This window comes from Crocodylus siamensis, chromosome 12, assembly GCF_052110815.1.
Source record: "Crocodylus siamensis isolate JL-2025a chromosome 12, ASM5211081v1, whole genome shotgun sequence".
In the NCBI taxonomy this organism is placed as follows: domain Eukaryota; kingdom Metazoa; phylum Chordata; order Crocodylia; family Crocodylidae; genus Crocodylus; species Crocodylus siamensis.
In genome coordinates, this window is record NC_143406.1 from 28,261,390 (window position 1) to 28,275,152 (window position 13,763).

Below are 13,763 nucleotides of genomic sequence, written 5' to 3' on the forward strand. Positions count from 1 at the left end.
TGCTAGTATCATCAGTGAGGCTGCACCACTTTACTCTCAGTGAGAGCATCTATATATGCAATTAACTCACTTGAATTTTCTCCACAGAAAATTCAGGCTCTCTAAAGCACTTCTGGGTGCATATCTACATGTGCATCCGTGTCGGGAGCATATTGTCCCCAACAGGAGCAGCCCACTCCAGGGCTGCCTGGCCTGCTCTGTCCCCCTGCAGTGGCCAGTGTCATCCTCTAGCTGTCCCAGCTTTGGGGGCAGCCCTGATCTGCAGGGCGAGGAGAGTTGTCCTGGCTCAGCAGGCAGCTCTCTGTTAGCTGCGGGGTATCAGGGCAGGCCCTGAGCCCCAGGAGAACAGGAGGAGCTGTCTCGGCTCAGTGGGAGCTACATGCCAGCCCTGTGCAGATTGGGACCCATCCTGATCTTTATGGGCAGGGAGGGCTCTCCTGGCTGCTGGGCAGTTGCCTCCCAACCACATGGAGATAGGGACCCAAACTACTAAAACCCAGGCCCTCTTTTGTAGCAGTGCAGCTTAGCCAATCAATCATTCCCTAATTTTATCTGCGCATTTTGTTGTTCTGTCCTAGGTACAGTATTTACATGTGTCCTTATTGAGGACTATTGTTCAATTTTTCAAGGTCTGTTTGAATCCTAAACTTATTTTCTGACATGTCATCTACCACATCTATCTTCTTGTCATCTGCAAATTGACTAAGGGTACTTAATTTCATCCTCCAAGTCATAAATAAACATATTGAACAATATTAGACACAGGACAGACTCCTGGGTAACCCCATTTGATAATTCCTCCTAGTTAGACATTGAGCCATTGATGACTATTCTTTGAGCATAATTATTTAACCACCTATGCACCCGACTTGCAGTAGTTTCATATAGATCCCATTTCTTTAGTTTGTTTATAAGAATGTCACAGGAGACGATGTGAAAAGCCTTGCTTAAGTTGAGGTTTATTATATCAATTGCTCATCACTTTACTATAGACGGAAATCTGGTTGTTTAACCATGACTTACTCTTCAAAAATCTGTGCTGGACATTCCTTATCATCTTGCTATCTGCCAGGTGCTAAGGAATAGTAGATTTCTTAATGATAAATCCCTTGGTAATAAATAAAAGTTGTGATGACAAATCAATGGTGTTCACTTTAAATTTTTAAAACCTGGCAAAAAAACATTTTTACAATGAAAGATGCACCTTTTCCTTCCTGTACTTGACTAATAAGGACTAATTTTGCTACCCCTTTAATATTGAATAATATTATATTCTTTAGCCTATGCCATCAGCTTCTGGTGGACAGTAATACAAATCAGTGAGATACTGGAAACAGAATCAAGTTCTTAATATGATCTAAAAGGTGAAGCAAAAGAGGCAAGTTGACCCATGCAGTTTTTGATTTTCTGCTCTCTACATCTGTCTTCTCCATTTTCCAGAGCAATTGTATATTTTTTTCCTCCCACAAAGAGCAAAACAAATTTCTGCCTTAATAATATTTATTTTGGATTGCTGAAAACCACAAAGAAAGGGCAAAAGTACAGCTCTGCAGGGGAGAGAGCACTGTCCCTCTGTAGCACTCTGCATCTGAAGAGAAGCACAGAACGATGGCAGCTTCTACAACAGAGAATGGGGTCACCTCTACATTTAATGGTGCAGCACACAGCAAACTGAATGTCATTTCCTTTCAGTGGCTTAGCTAAATAAACCACAGCACTGTCTTTCATATTTCCATTGCCTGCCTCTCAAAATATTTCTCTTATGGTTAAATAAAACTCAAAGATACTTTTGTTGTACCATTTCCATCTGCTTTCATCACTTCTTCTTCTTCTTCTTTTTTTTTAATAGTAATATAATATGCTGAGCTGCAGATGCTGTTAGTCATTTCGTTCTTCCCCATGCCTGGAGTTACGTGTTCATTTTCATCTTTCAGAAATAACCTGTTTACTCTACTCACAAGCCCTGCATAGGTCAGTTCTTATTTTATCAGAGTCAATTCCCTCTATTTTTAGTACACTTGGCTGGCCCAAAACATCCTTTTTTTTAGCAATGAAGTAGTTATATTTAGCATCACTCTCAACAATTGGGTGAACGGATAGTAAAAAGCAATGGTCAGAACAAAAGTGCAAAGCCAATGAGACAATTGCCACCAAATTCAGTGAGAGCAGGACCAATTTATAACTTACCCCCCTTTTTTCAGGAAAATTTCTTTGGTTGTCTGTAGTTGTTTGAAAGGGATGATCAAATGAACTGCTGTTACAAGGTCAGCTGAGTCTCTCTTTAACCTAGCTTAGGCCAGTCACTACATCACGCCGTCTCTCCTCCTCTGCTGTCTGGCTTGCCTGGTCTGTTTAGACTGGTAGGAGGACTGCCTCTCACCATGTGTTTGTACAGTACCTGCACAGAGGAGAGCTGATCTTGGCTGGGGGGTAAGCACCATTGTAATGCAAACAGTGTAATGAGTGTTATATTTATTATTGATTGATCCTCATCTTTCAAACGCTCCAAAAGGAATCGCCAGTCTCTTCCTTGCTTCACCCTTCACATGCACTCATGGAATTACTTTAGTCTGTAGAAAAAAAATACTCGTTCATTACTATCTGCTGTAGGAAGTATACACTGCAGTTGGATCAATAAAGCATTGTGAGAATGGATCTATTTCAGTGTTAATATCTATTTCTTGGAAAGTTATATAAAGAGTAGCAGTATAAGCACTGTCCATATCCCTTGCTTATATTTAGCACAAGAGTAGGAAACACCACTGACACATCAGAAACCTATCCAGACCGAAGCTTTTTTCCCCCCACTGTTACTAATTACCTGTTGCTGGGAAACCAGATGCCATACTATTGGAAGCAAATGTCTATAGAGATAGTTTGCTTCAGAAACTGGACTGAGCTTTCTGTATATCATCATTTCCCATCAAAGAACAAGTGAGAGTGGCTTAGTGCAGAGACAGCTGATCCAGGAGGTTCCCCTGTTCATCCTGCATGCTGCCGGGTAGATCCCCATCTTTTTAATTTATCTAAACTGCTCAGAGTTGATCAAAATGTTTATTGCTTATAAAATATTTAGTGAATTTTTGTTAGGCGTGGGCAAAATACAGCCTGGAGGCTGGATCCAGCCTGTCAGGCATTTTCATCCAATCCATGGTGCCCACCAGTGAATTGTACCCCACTGAGCCCTTCCACTCATAAGGGTGAGAGCGCAGCACCCACATACACATCCCCTCTGCTAACATACCCTATTGTGCCTCACTCCCACCCTCATGGGTGGAAAGGCCAGACCCGGCCAGCATGCAGCTTCCAGGCAAGGCGGCTGCTACCACTTCGGCAGCTGCCAGGGGACCAACTTGGCTTCCCTGGTGTCCCGCTTGCTTTGGGCAGGAGGTAGGGAAGTGGCAGGGGCTGGGGCAGGGGCCAGGGTGGGAGCTGCAGCTGGGTGGGGGCAGAGAGTATGGGGCTGGGGCTGGTGTCAGCACAGAGCCTGCACCCAGGGGGGCAGCGGCAGGTGCTCAGGTGGGTAGGGTGTTGGTGTGAGGGAGGGTGGTGGAGTGGGAACCCCACAAGCTCCTTCCATAATGTGCAACATCACAGGTGGCAGCAGTAGCAGGTGTGGCACTCGTGCCTGGTGCAGGTGCTGATGCCCAGCAGCGCATGGCAGCCCCTGCACTTGTGCACCACTAGAGGGTAGCTCCATGCATTGGAGCCAGTTGCCTTTGCTGCTCCTTGCTACACAGGTCCCCAGATTCCAGGGGGAAGCAGGGGGTGGGGCTCCCTCCAGTGGAGTCCTGGGACCCGCATAGTAAGGAGTGGCAAAGGCAGTCGGCTCCAAGGCATGGAGCTTCCCTCCAGTGGTGTGTGGGGGTTGCCCGTGCATGGCAGGGAATGCTCGCAATAGAGGCAGCCTAGAGGGGGCTGTGCTTCTTACTGCAATATGACGTGCCAGCAGGAGCTGTGTGTTGCTGGGCACCAGCTTCTGTACTGGGCATGAGTACCCCAAGTGCCCTCTCCTGCTGTCGCTGCTGCCTGTGGGACTGTGCACCACGGGGGGGGGGGAGTGTGGAGGGGTCCCATACCCCTCCATCCTTCCTTATACCCCATAAATGTTACACATCCACATCCCGCCCCTGCAACCCCCCCACATATACACACTAGGCCTGCGTAAATAGGGAACTATTCGATTCGGGTTCAGCCGATTTGGATGCCAGTGATTTGATTCAGAGCTCCAACTTGTTTTTCCACTTCGATTTGGCCAAATCGGCTTTGGAGCCTATTCAGACCCAATTTGGAGTTTCGGCTGTAAAGTATACTGGGGAATCAATGAAATATCTATAACTTTGTTGTTGTTTGTATGATTCAGATGAAATTTTCAGGGGCGGTAATGTGTGCTGAGGGCATGAAGTCTGCCAAGTTTCAAGGAGACAGGTGCAGGGGTTTCTGGGAAACTGCACCTCAAGCTGGTGACAGGCAAAACTTGTGACATAGATGACAGTGTGTGTGTGTTAAAGTGTAGCAGGGTGAAAACTGCAACCCTTCTAGGCCCTACTGCATCCATGAAACCTGCTAGCTGTCAAGGAGATAGGTGCAGGGGGACTCTGGCTTCTGGGGCCCTGCACCTCTGGCTACTAACAGGCAAAACTCATGATGTGGTTGCTTGTGCAATTGTCTCTCTCTTAGGGCACAGGGGGGTGAAAAGAAACTACTGCAGGCCTGTCAGGCCCTGCTGTAGCCACGAAGACTGCCAGCTGTGTCTGTCTTAGGGCAAAGCAGTTGAAAAACACTACTGCAGGCCTGCCAGGCCCTGTTGTGACCACAAAGCCTGCCAGCTGTCAAAGAGATAGGTGCAGGGGGAATTTGGGTTTTGGGGCCCTGCACCTCTGGTTGCTAACAGGCAAAACTTATGATGTAGGTGGGTGATACTGTGTGTGTGTTAAGGTGCACCCCTCACTGGCACTGGGGCCTCTGCACAACACGGTAGTGGACCCCAGTGAGGTCTCCTCCTCCCCTACAGCCTCAGTCCAGTCCACCACTTTACATGACAACAGGTAAAATAACTTAGTGACTGACTGAGCGCTAACAGTAGCACCAGCAGCATCTCAGGTAGCCAAACTGTCAGAAAGCCTTTCTTTCCTTTCAAGTAGAAGCTGCAATTAAGTAGGGCTTAATTCTCACTACATTTCAATGGGAATTGTGCCCTTATCTCTTCAAGATTCCTGTGAAAATCTCAGCCACAATTTTAACATGTAGAAATATTTTTGAATCACTGCTTCTATTTGACCACAAATACCATATCCGCCTGATTGGAATAGTAGATTCTTTTTTTCTTTGGACAATCGTAGCTCCTTTTATCCAGGCAACAGGTATCCTGAGGCCACTTTGTAAGTGGAATTCTCACACAATATGTGACCACCAGACCTAGAAAGATAGCATAGCCCTTTAACTTTGTTTTAACAGGATATAAATATATCTACTGAAAAAATATGTGTATTGTATTGTATTTTAGCCTATACTGAAAAAAGCTCCAGGACTTGTTGTTTTGGCAATTTATTCTAGACCCATTTTAAAATAAGTTTAACAACTGTTAAGAAAGCATAGAGTTCACTCACTGTGAAGTAAATATTTCTCCTTCAACAAAAAAAGAAACAAAAAAAATCTTAAGACCCTTAGGCAAGGAGAAGAAATGCAACTGCAAAAGCCAGACTGAAAAGTACTGGGCTATTATTAAGGATCGTCTTCTGTTTTATGCCTATGTCCCAGTGATAAAACTGGGCATTTTGGTGTTAATGGAAATCACAAAATTACATTCCTATGTTTTTATGGTAAATATACCCTTTAATATGCCTATGTAAGCAGCAAAGGTGGCTCTGTCAGATAGAGACAAAAATTAATATACTGTATTTACTCAAATATAAAATGAACCTGAATGTAAGTTTGACCCCGCACAATAATTAGATTCTATATTTGAAAAAAATATAAATTTGTTATAGTTTTAGCAATTAAGTAGTTATATTTAGTATCTCTCTCAATAGTATAGAATCCAATAGTATAGCATCACTCTCAGGTATAGAGTCCAATTATTGGGGGTTTGCCTTGAATTGGTCCACCTCCTACTTCTACAGCAGGCAAAATAAATTTGCGGGGTCAAGTGATTTATTTGCCCTTTGCTCCCCCAATTTCTCTCCCTGCAGCTTGTGTCCCCCCCTCCCCCCATACTATCAGACCCTGCTCTCCCTGGCTGTGTCCAGATGAGTGCACACATGTGGTTTGTGGTGCCTCAGAGCTGCTTGAGATGCCGCAAATTGCAGGTGGAACACATGTAAGTGTTCACTGTGCTTCTAATTTGCAGCATGGCACCAACATTTGACACTGGGAGATCCTGGTGTAAAAAAAACTGCCACAAAAAAGTAGTGCATTCCAGGAACATATGCTGGCAGGCATGCAGGCTCAGTCCTCCAGAGAGATGGTCTGCCTGCTGGTCAAAGCATCTCCCCTTCTCTAGTTGTCCTTCCCCATTCCCAGCATGCCAGGAGCTGGCAGGAGTGGGGAAATGGCTGTTTCCCTGAAATGGGGCATTTTGCCCCACACCAAGCCCCATGTGCAGGGGCATGTGAAGTGGCAAAAAGAACAGCACAAAGCTGTACCATGGCAAATGCATGCCCATGCAATTGCACACTTGTCTGGATGTGCCCCCTTAGCACTAGAAAGGTGAGAGGCAAATTTGAAAACACTGACCAGGATCCAGGTGCTAATTAGCACCTCCCACTCATGGCTGGAGCTGGGTGTTCTTGGCACAAGTCCTGGAATCCTCCAGCAATTTACATGCAGATGAAATGCAGAGCAACCTGGTCCAGCTCCACCTCATGGAGGGTGGGGCCACACTAATCATGTGGGACAGGCTGAGAGAGAGAATGACAGAGAGATGCTAGGTGAACTGTTTGGGGCCTCATTTGATGATGTTTGCCAGACATTTAAGGTTGGTGAAGAAACAGGAATCATTGTACATGGGAAAGAAAAGCACAGGTCAGCTGTGGGGGTGATGAGGAAGTTGAAATGTATTCAACGTAGTGGCTCATCATGACTTGAAAAAGAGTTGGCACTGAGAGGACTATGTGCAATGGATGCTACTATCCATCTTATTCAGATTGGTTGTACTAACTTACCTTTATGGTGGTGTGTCCTTGATGTAGGGACTGATGTATTGAATGCGTTTTTGGTGCAGGGAGCGGGCCTTGGAGTTTACTCCAGCCCCTCTGTGCATTGGTTCCTGGTGCCCAAGAAGAAAAAAAAAGAAAAAAAAAAAGATTCCTATTGAAGGCAAAGATCCAGATGTGGTGAGATATGCGAAGCTGCCCAGAGGCCTGTGGCTTCTGAAGAAGCTGAAGCAATGTGCGCAGCAGCAAGACTGATCAGGAGAGCTTATTCTGTCAGATTCTGAGTAACAGGCAGCCAAACAAACCCCATGAGCCTCCCCAGTGACATGTTCAGAGAGGAACTCTCTAGGAAAGTGCTGCAAGATCCACTACAGGTGAACAAAGCTAATTTGTTTTACATGGTTTACCTAGGCTCCGATGCAGAGGGGGTGATTGGCTTTACAACCCTGCCTCCAGGGCGGATTTCTGGCACTGCTTCTGGGAGCAGGACAAGGATCCCAGACTGGCTAATTTGGTTTTTTTCATGGGACGTGCCCTGGGGAAGGCATGGAAGCAAAAGACTCTAAAGCTGCAGTTTTTTACCGCAGAGGAGGATGACATTCATTTCTGGCTGAGCAGGCACTATGAATCGGTGGGGTCTGTTGAGGAGGAAAAAGATGGAGAGGGAATCTGGACAGGAGCTTGAATAGCAAGGCCCAGCTGAAATGTGCCCCAGATAAACCAGAAGCACTGCAGCATTTGCCAGCAGCCCTGCCTCGGACACCACAAGGGTCTGATTTACTATCGGGAGCAACCCAAGTTATGTCACAGGTGTGGGAAGGAGGGCCACATGAGGAAAGATTGTAAAGTGGAGATCTGTGCAATGTGCCAGGAGAAAGGACATAATACCGGAGCCTGTGGGAAGGCATGGAACTGCAACCTTTTTGGGGAGGAGGGACGCTAGTTTTGAATATATCTCAGGGCAAAAGCCAACGAAGGCTTTCAAGAAGAGGAAGAGGATGATGTCCCATTGATGCTCTTTGGCATTATATATCGGGGGATATTGAAGAAGCTAGCTCTGGGAAAGCAGAGCAAGAGAGAAAGGAGAAGGAGGAAAGGGAAGAGGGCTTATCAGAGACAGAGACCCCCAAGCTATCTCCAGAAGTGGGGGAAACCATTAGGCAGCTAAAGAAGCTAGTTAAAAAGGTGGGCTCCTGGCCAAACCCAGTAGAGGAGCAAAGCGTAGAGGGTGGGGAGACAGAAGAAGGAGCAATGGAGGTGACTAAAGAGCCCCCTGAGGCTGGGATCCAGCTCCAGGAGAGAGAGGTGCACATAGAAGAGGAAGGTGAAAACTCTAAGCCTCAACCCCACCCCGAGTCCAAGAAGGAAATCTGAATATAAGCAACGGAAATAATCTACATTCAGAGGAAAGCACAAAGGAAAGCCAGACAGGGAAAAATCCATCACTCTCCTAAAAAAGAGCACATTAGGGCTTGGAAAAGCAGTCACCAAAGATATGAAAACAAAAGGTACAAGCTAGAGGCTCTGGTTGCAAAGAAGAAAGCGAAAGCAGAAGGCCTCCCCTTCCCTCCCCCTGAACAGCCAGCAAAATGAAGAGGCTCCACATTGCATCAGTTAATGTTAGAAGCCTTGCGGGGCAAAGGAAGTGGGACCAGATCTGCCAGACCTTGGAACAAATAGAGGCAGGCATAATCTACTTGCAGGAATGTGGCTTGCCTAGTCAAACAGCCAGCTCTTTTTTCTCCAAATGTTGGCTGCATGGAGCAGCCATGTGGTCAAGGGTGGGTGACAGTAGGGCTACTGGTGTTGTAATCCTGCTGAAAAGAGACACTTTGCACTATCTGCAGCACAGAGAAATAGTTGCAGGCAGACTGCTACAAGCCACCATAGAAGCAAATGGGATAACTTTCAAAGTGTTGTGTGTGTACATGCCAACCCACCCCAAGGCAACGTGTGAGAGTTTAGAAAACATGGCCAAAATAATGCTGAGTGGCTGGCCAGTAATAATAACAGGAGACTTCAACTGCATCATCGGTGAGAACGACAGTCAGAAGCACCCAGAAGTTAGGCATGGACAGATTCCCTAGGCAACTGAAACAACTGATCCAGGACCATAGCCTAGTAGATGCTGGTAAAGAAGCCCAAGGCCCCAGGGGGAACTTCATCCAGGTGGACCTCACAGGGAAAAACAAGGCCCAGATAGACTTTGTCTTCCTCCCCAAGGAGCAGAGGGCAAAGGAAGCCCACTCCACACCTATCTGTTTCTCAGATCACTGCCTCCTCATGATCCAAGCTGAAATAGGAGGATAGGTGGAAAGGGGAAGAGGGGTGTGGAAGCTAAACACCAGTCTGTTGGAAGATGAGAAGACCCAGCACAGGTTCAGAGAGCAATATGCAGGCTGGAGGACCCTAAAGGCTTTGTATCTGAATGAAACAGAGTGATAGGCCGGTGTCAAAGACAGGACCAAAGCCTTCTTCTAGTAGGCCGGCAAGTGTAGAGCTTTCTTCCATAGAAGGCAGCACAAATGCCTGACCCATAAGTTGCAGGCTTTGCATAGGCAAGCAGCAGTGGGCTGGGATGTGAGGGAGGGCATGTGAGAAGCAAAGGCCCAGATTGGTGCCTAGTACCAAGTGGAGGCCAGGAAAAAGATCTTCCAGGCCAGGGCCCAATGTATGCAGGAGGGGGAGGAGTGGTCTGCTTACTTCACCAGGCTAAAGAAGAGCAAAGAAAAGCTCATGGCATGCCTGAGAGACAGAGCAGGAGCAGAGCACCAGTCAAAGGAGGGCATGCTAAACACAGCAACCGCCTTCTACCAGGAGCTCTACACCAAATGACCAGAGGACCCAGGGGCCAGGCAGCAGTGCCTGCAGCAGCTCACTCGGGCCCTCTGAAAGGAGGAGCAGCAACACCTAGAGCAAGAGTGGCCACTGGAGGAGGTCAAGAAGACCCTCTGGGGATTTAAGCACAGTAAGACTTTTGGGTCATATGGCCTGTCTAAGGAATTTTACGTGACCTTCTGGGACCTGGTGGGCCCTGACCTGCTGGAGCTTTTTTGGGAGCAACTGCAGGAAGGGCACCTGGGGGCTATGATGGATAGGGACCTTGTGACCCTCCTGTACCAAAAGGATCCAAGGGAGAATTTGAAGAACTGGAGGCTCATTACCCTCCTGAGCTTCAACTATAATTTGCTGGACAAGGTCTTGGCCAAGCGATATAAATCTGTTTTAGGTGCCATCATCTACAAGGACCAGTTGTGTGTAGTACCAGGACAGCAGATCCATGGAGCCCTGCTGCAACTGAGAGACGTGCTTCAGCTGGAATGAGACAGTAGACAGAAGATGGCAGTGCTGAACCTGGACCTGGAAAGAGCCCACGACAGTTTCACACTGGTTCCTCTGAGACCCTGTAGAGGATGGGCATCCCTCTGACTTTCAGCAGCTGGATAAGGATGCTGTACATGGACATAAGCAGCGAGGTGTTGATAAATCGTTTCCAGAGCGAGTGGGTCATGATAGAGTTGGGGGTCCATCAGGGCTGCCTACTCTCCCTGATCCTCTTCATCTGCACCATTGAACCCCTGGCTCAGTGCATCAGATCCCCAGGGGAGTCCAGATCCTCAGGAGAAGTAAGGAACAAGTCAAAGTCCTGGCCTACATGGACGATTTGTGCAAGAATAAGTATGCAGTAGAAAGAGTCCTGTGGCACACATGGATTTATGAAGTGGCAGTAGAGGTCAAGCTCAATGTGAGAAAAAGCACCTGCCTAGCTGTAGGTGAGCTCGGGGACCTGGAGTCCCTGGGAGTCTTGGCCCTCTGTGAGGGGTCAAGACGCTTGGGGTGGAATTTGATCCGGAGCTGAGTGGAAGGAGGACCTGGGAAAAGGAGGTCAAGGTGAAGCAGAGGTTGAGTATGTGGCATGGGCATCACCTTTCCATGGGTGGGTGTGTGGCACTCATAAAGGTGGTGTTGCTACTAGTGCTTCTGTACACCACACTGGTCTTCCCTGCCACAAACCGTATCACCCACAGAATCCAGAGAGCCGTGCGCATCTTCTGGGGATCCTGAATGAGAAGGTGGCAAGGAAGACCCTGTACAAAAAGAAATGGGCTGGGGGCAGGGGGATGCCAGACATCTACCTGTTCCTGCGGGTATGGTACACAAGTCAGATTTGCAAGCTGGTGACTGGGCCAGGTAACAAAACAGCCTGTCTAGTAAAGTTTTTTGCAGGTTACCATCTGAGATGGTGGGGGCTGTACACACCAACCAATGGGAGACCAGGGACCATGGAGCAGCTCTGGTTCTACAGGATCCTGAATGAGTTCTGGAGTGAGTATGGGTTACAGAAGGAAAGCCCGGTGACTGTCCAACCACAAAAAGGTACAGAGGGCAGTCAAAGACTGGTTAGCAACTGTGGAGATGCTCCCCGATGAGGACTGCCAAGCCATCTGGAACCGGATCTTCCACAAGGACCTCCGCCAGGACCACAGGGACTTGAGTTGGTTGATAGCACACCGAGTATTCCCAGTGAGGGCATGGAGGTACAGGGAGGGACAAGGGATTCAACCCAATTGCCCCAGGGAAACTTGACAAGAAGAAGCAGAGACCATTGACCACCTCCTATGGCACTGCCCATATGCCAAGGGTGTGTGGGAAGAGGTAAGCTGGCTCCTTGAAAAAGTGACAGGAGTCAAGCTGATGACAAGGGAGGTGGCCATGTATGGACACCTGACTGAGTAGCAGGGGTCCCAGACAACGCATTTTGACCAGTTTCTGTCCTGTGCCAGGAGTGCCCTGTGGCAATACCGGAACCTCTTGTTATACAGGCACACCGAGCTCAAGGAAACAGACTGTGTTAAAATCTTTCTGAGCAAACTTCAGTCCTGCCACCAGAAATCGGTGACTGAGGATGGAGAAGATGTAGCCAACTTCATCTGGAAAAGCAGCATCTGGCACAGGTTGTTCAAAGACCTCCTGGGAGGGGGAGTGGACAGAGGGAACAAGGAGGAGAGAGATGCAACTGGATCTGGAGACAGTGAGAAGGACTACAAAGGATCACCAGCAGTGGAAGTGACAGCAACATCAGCAGCAACAAGGACAGTGAATGAACTGCAAATGTAAACCCCAAATCGGGGTTTGGACCAAAGGACTCTGATTTAGGTAAGTGAGGGTGCAGGGTGGGTGTGCAGAGGCACAGGGGAGTGGGTGCGCTTATTGTAAGGGAAGCATGGGTATCTTAATGGGGCTTTAGGATGTGTGAGGGAGAGCTTATGATGGGGGGGGTGTGTATATACACACATATAACTCTCTCTATATAGAAATATATTTTAATTTAAAAAAAAAGGTAGATTCCTATTGAAGGGTCAGATTACATGTAGTCCTGTGCTTGCCTGGCAGGGGAAATACCATGATCACCAGGGTGGCTTGCTAGTCGCACGAGGGAAGACCGCTCTGCTGGGATGGAATAGTACCTGCATAGGTAATGCATAGTTAACCTTGGCTTTATGCCCACTTTATGGAAATAGGAGATTCCTCCCTAGCTTGCTCTTTATGGTTAAGAGCAAGCAAAACTTGGGGGCATCCGAACGCCAAGCCTCCAGGCTTGGGCCTGCAAGTAGGATGCCCGCCAAAGGTTTTGGAAATATCTGAAGCCCCACATCGGGTGGAGGATGTTTGCTGGTAGTAGGGCCACTTATGGTTCTGGACTAACTCTTGGATTTGGAATTTGTTTTGGCTAATTTGGCTTGGAAGATGGGAAAAAAAAAAAAAGATTAATATAAGCTTGGCCTTTTGTGGGCTAAGATCAAGTGTAGTCACTGCAGTGGTCTGGTACCTGCACCAAAAATGGATTTTAACAGCGTTGGGTAGTGGAGGGTGCACCCCTGTCTCAATGAACTGCGGACAGGACACTCTGTGAGAGTCTTGTAATCAGTTTCCCACTGGTCAGCTTCCAGTGGGAGGATCTTGGCTACACACCTACTTTATGGGAATGGGGAACTCCTCCCAAGCTTGCTCCTGTGGCTGTTAGTTGAGGGCAAGCAAGACTTGGAAGCATCTGAACCCCAAGCCTCTGAGTTTGCGCTTGCATGTAGGATGCCTGCTAATGGATTTGGAAGTACCTGAAGCCCCAGGTTGAAAAGTCTGGGGTAGAGGATATTTGCTGGTTGCAGCACTACGTATGGTGTTTGAACAATTGAATTTTGCTCAGTCAAAAGGATATGGAACTGGTCTGGCTAATCTGACCTGGAACATGAAACATTTTCCAAAATAAAAAAAAAGTTTTCTATCAGCATGTCAAATGTAGACTTTTTGGCACCAAAGGGAGGGTGTCAGGGCTGGTTCTGGCCCTTCCAGTGCTAGCCTGGTATTGCAGTACCTCCAGTCTTGGTGCCAGTTCCCTGTGGAGGGAATGTTGACCTGTATTTTTTTAAGGGCCAAAATAAAAAAAAAAGGCTCCCATCAGCATGTTTCTTCAATATGGGCCATGTGTCTTATAGACATGCTCAGTATTGGCTGCACTTAACCAATTTCATAGTTGGTTTCCATTACTGATCACATACTGCAGCAGTTTAATGCTAAACAATGAATTTAGTGAGGTCTCCTTGTATGCAA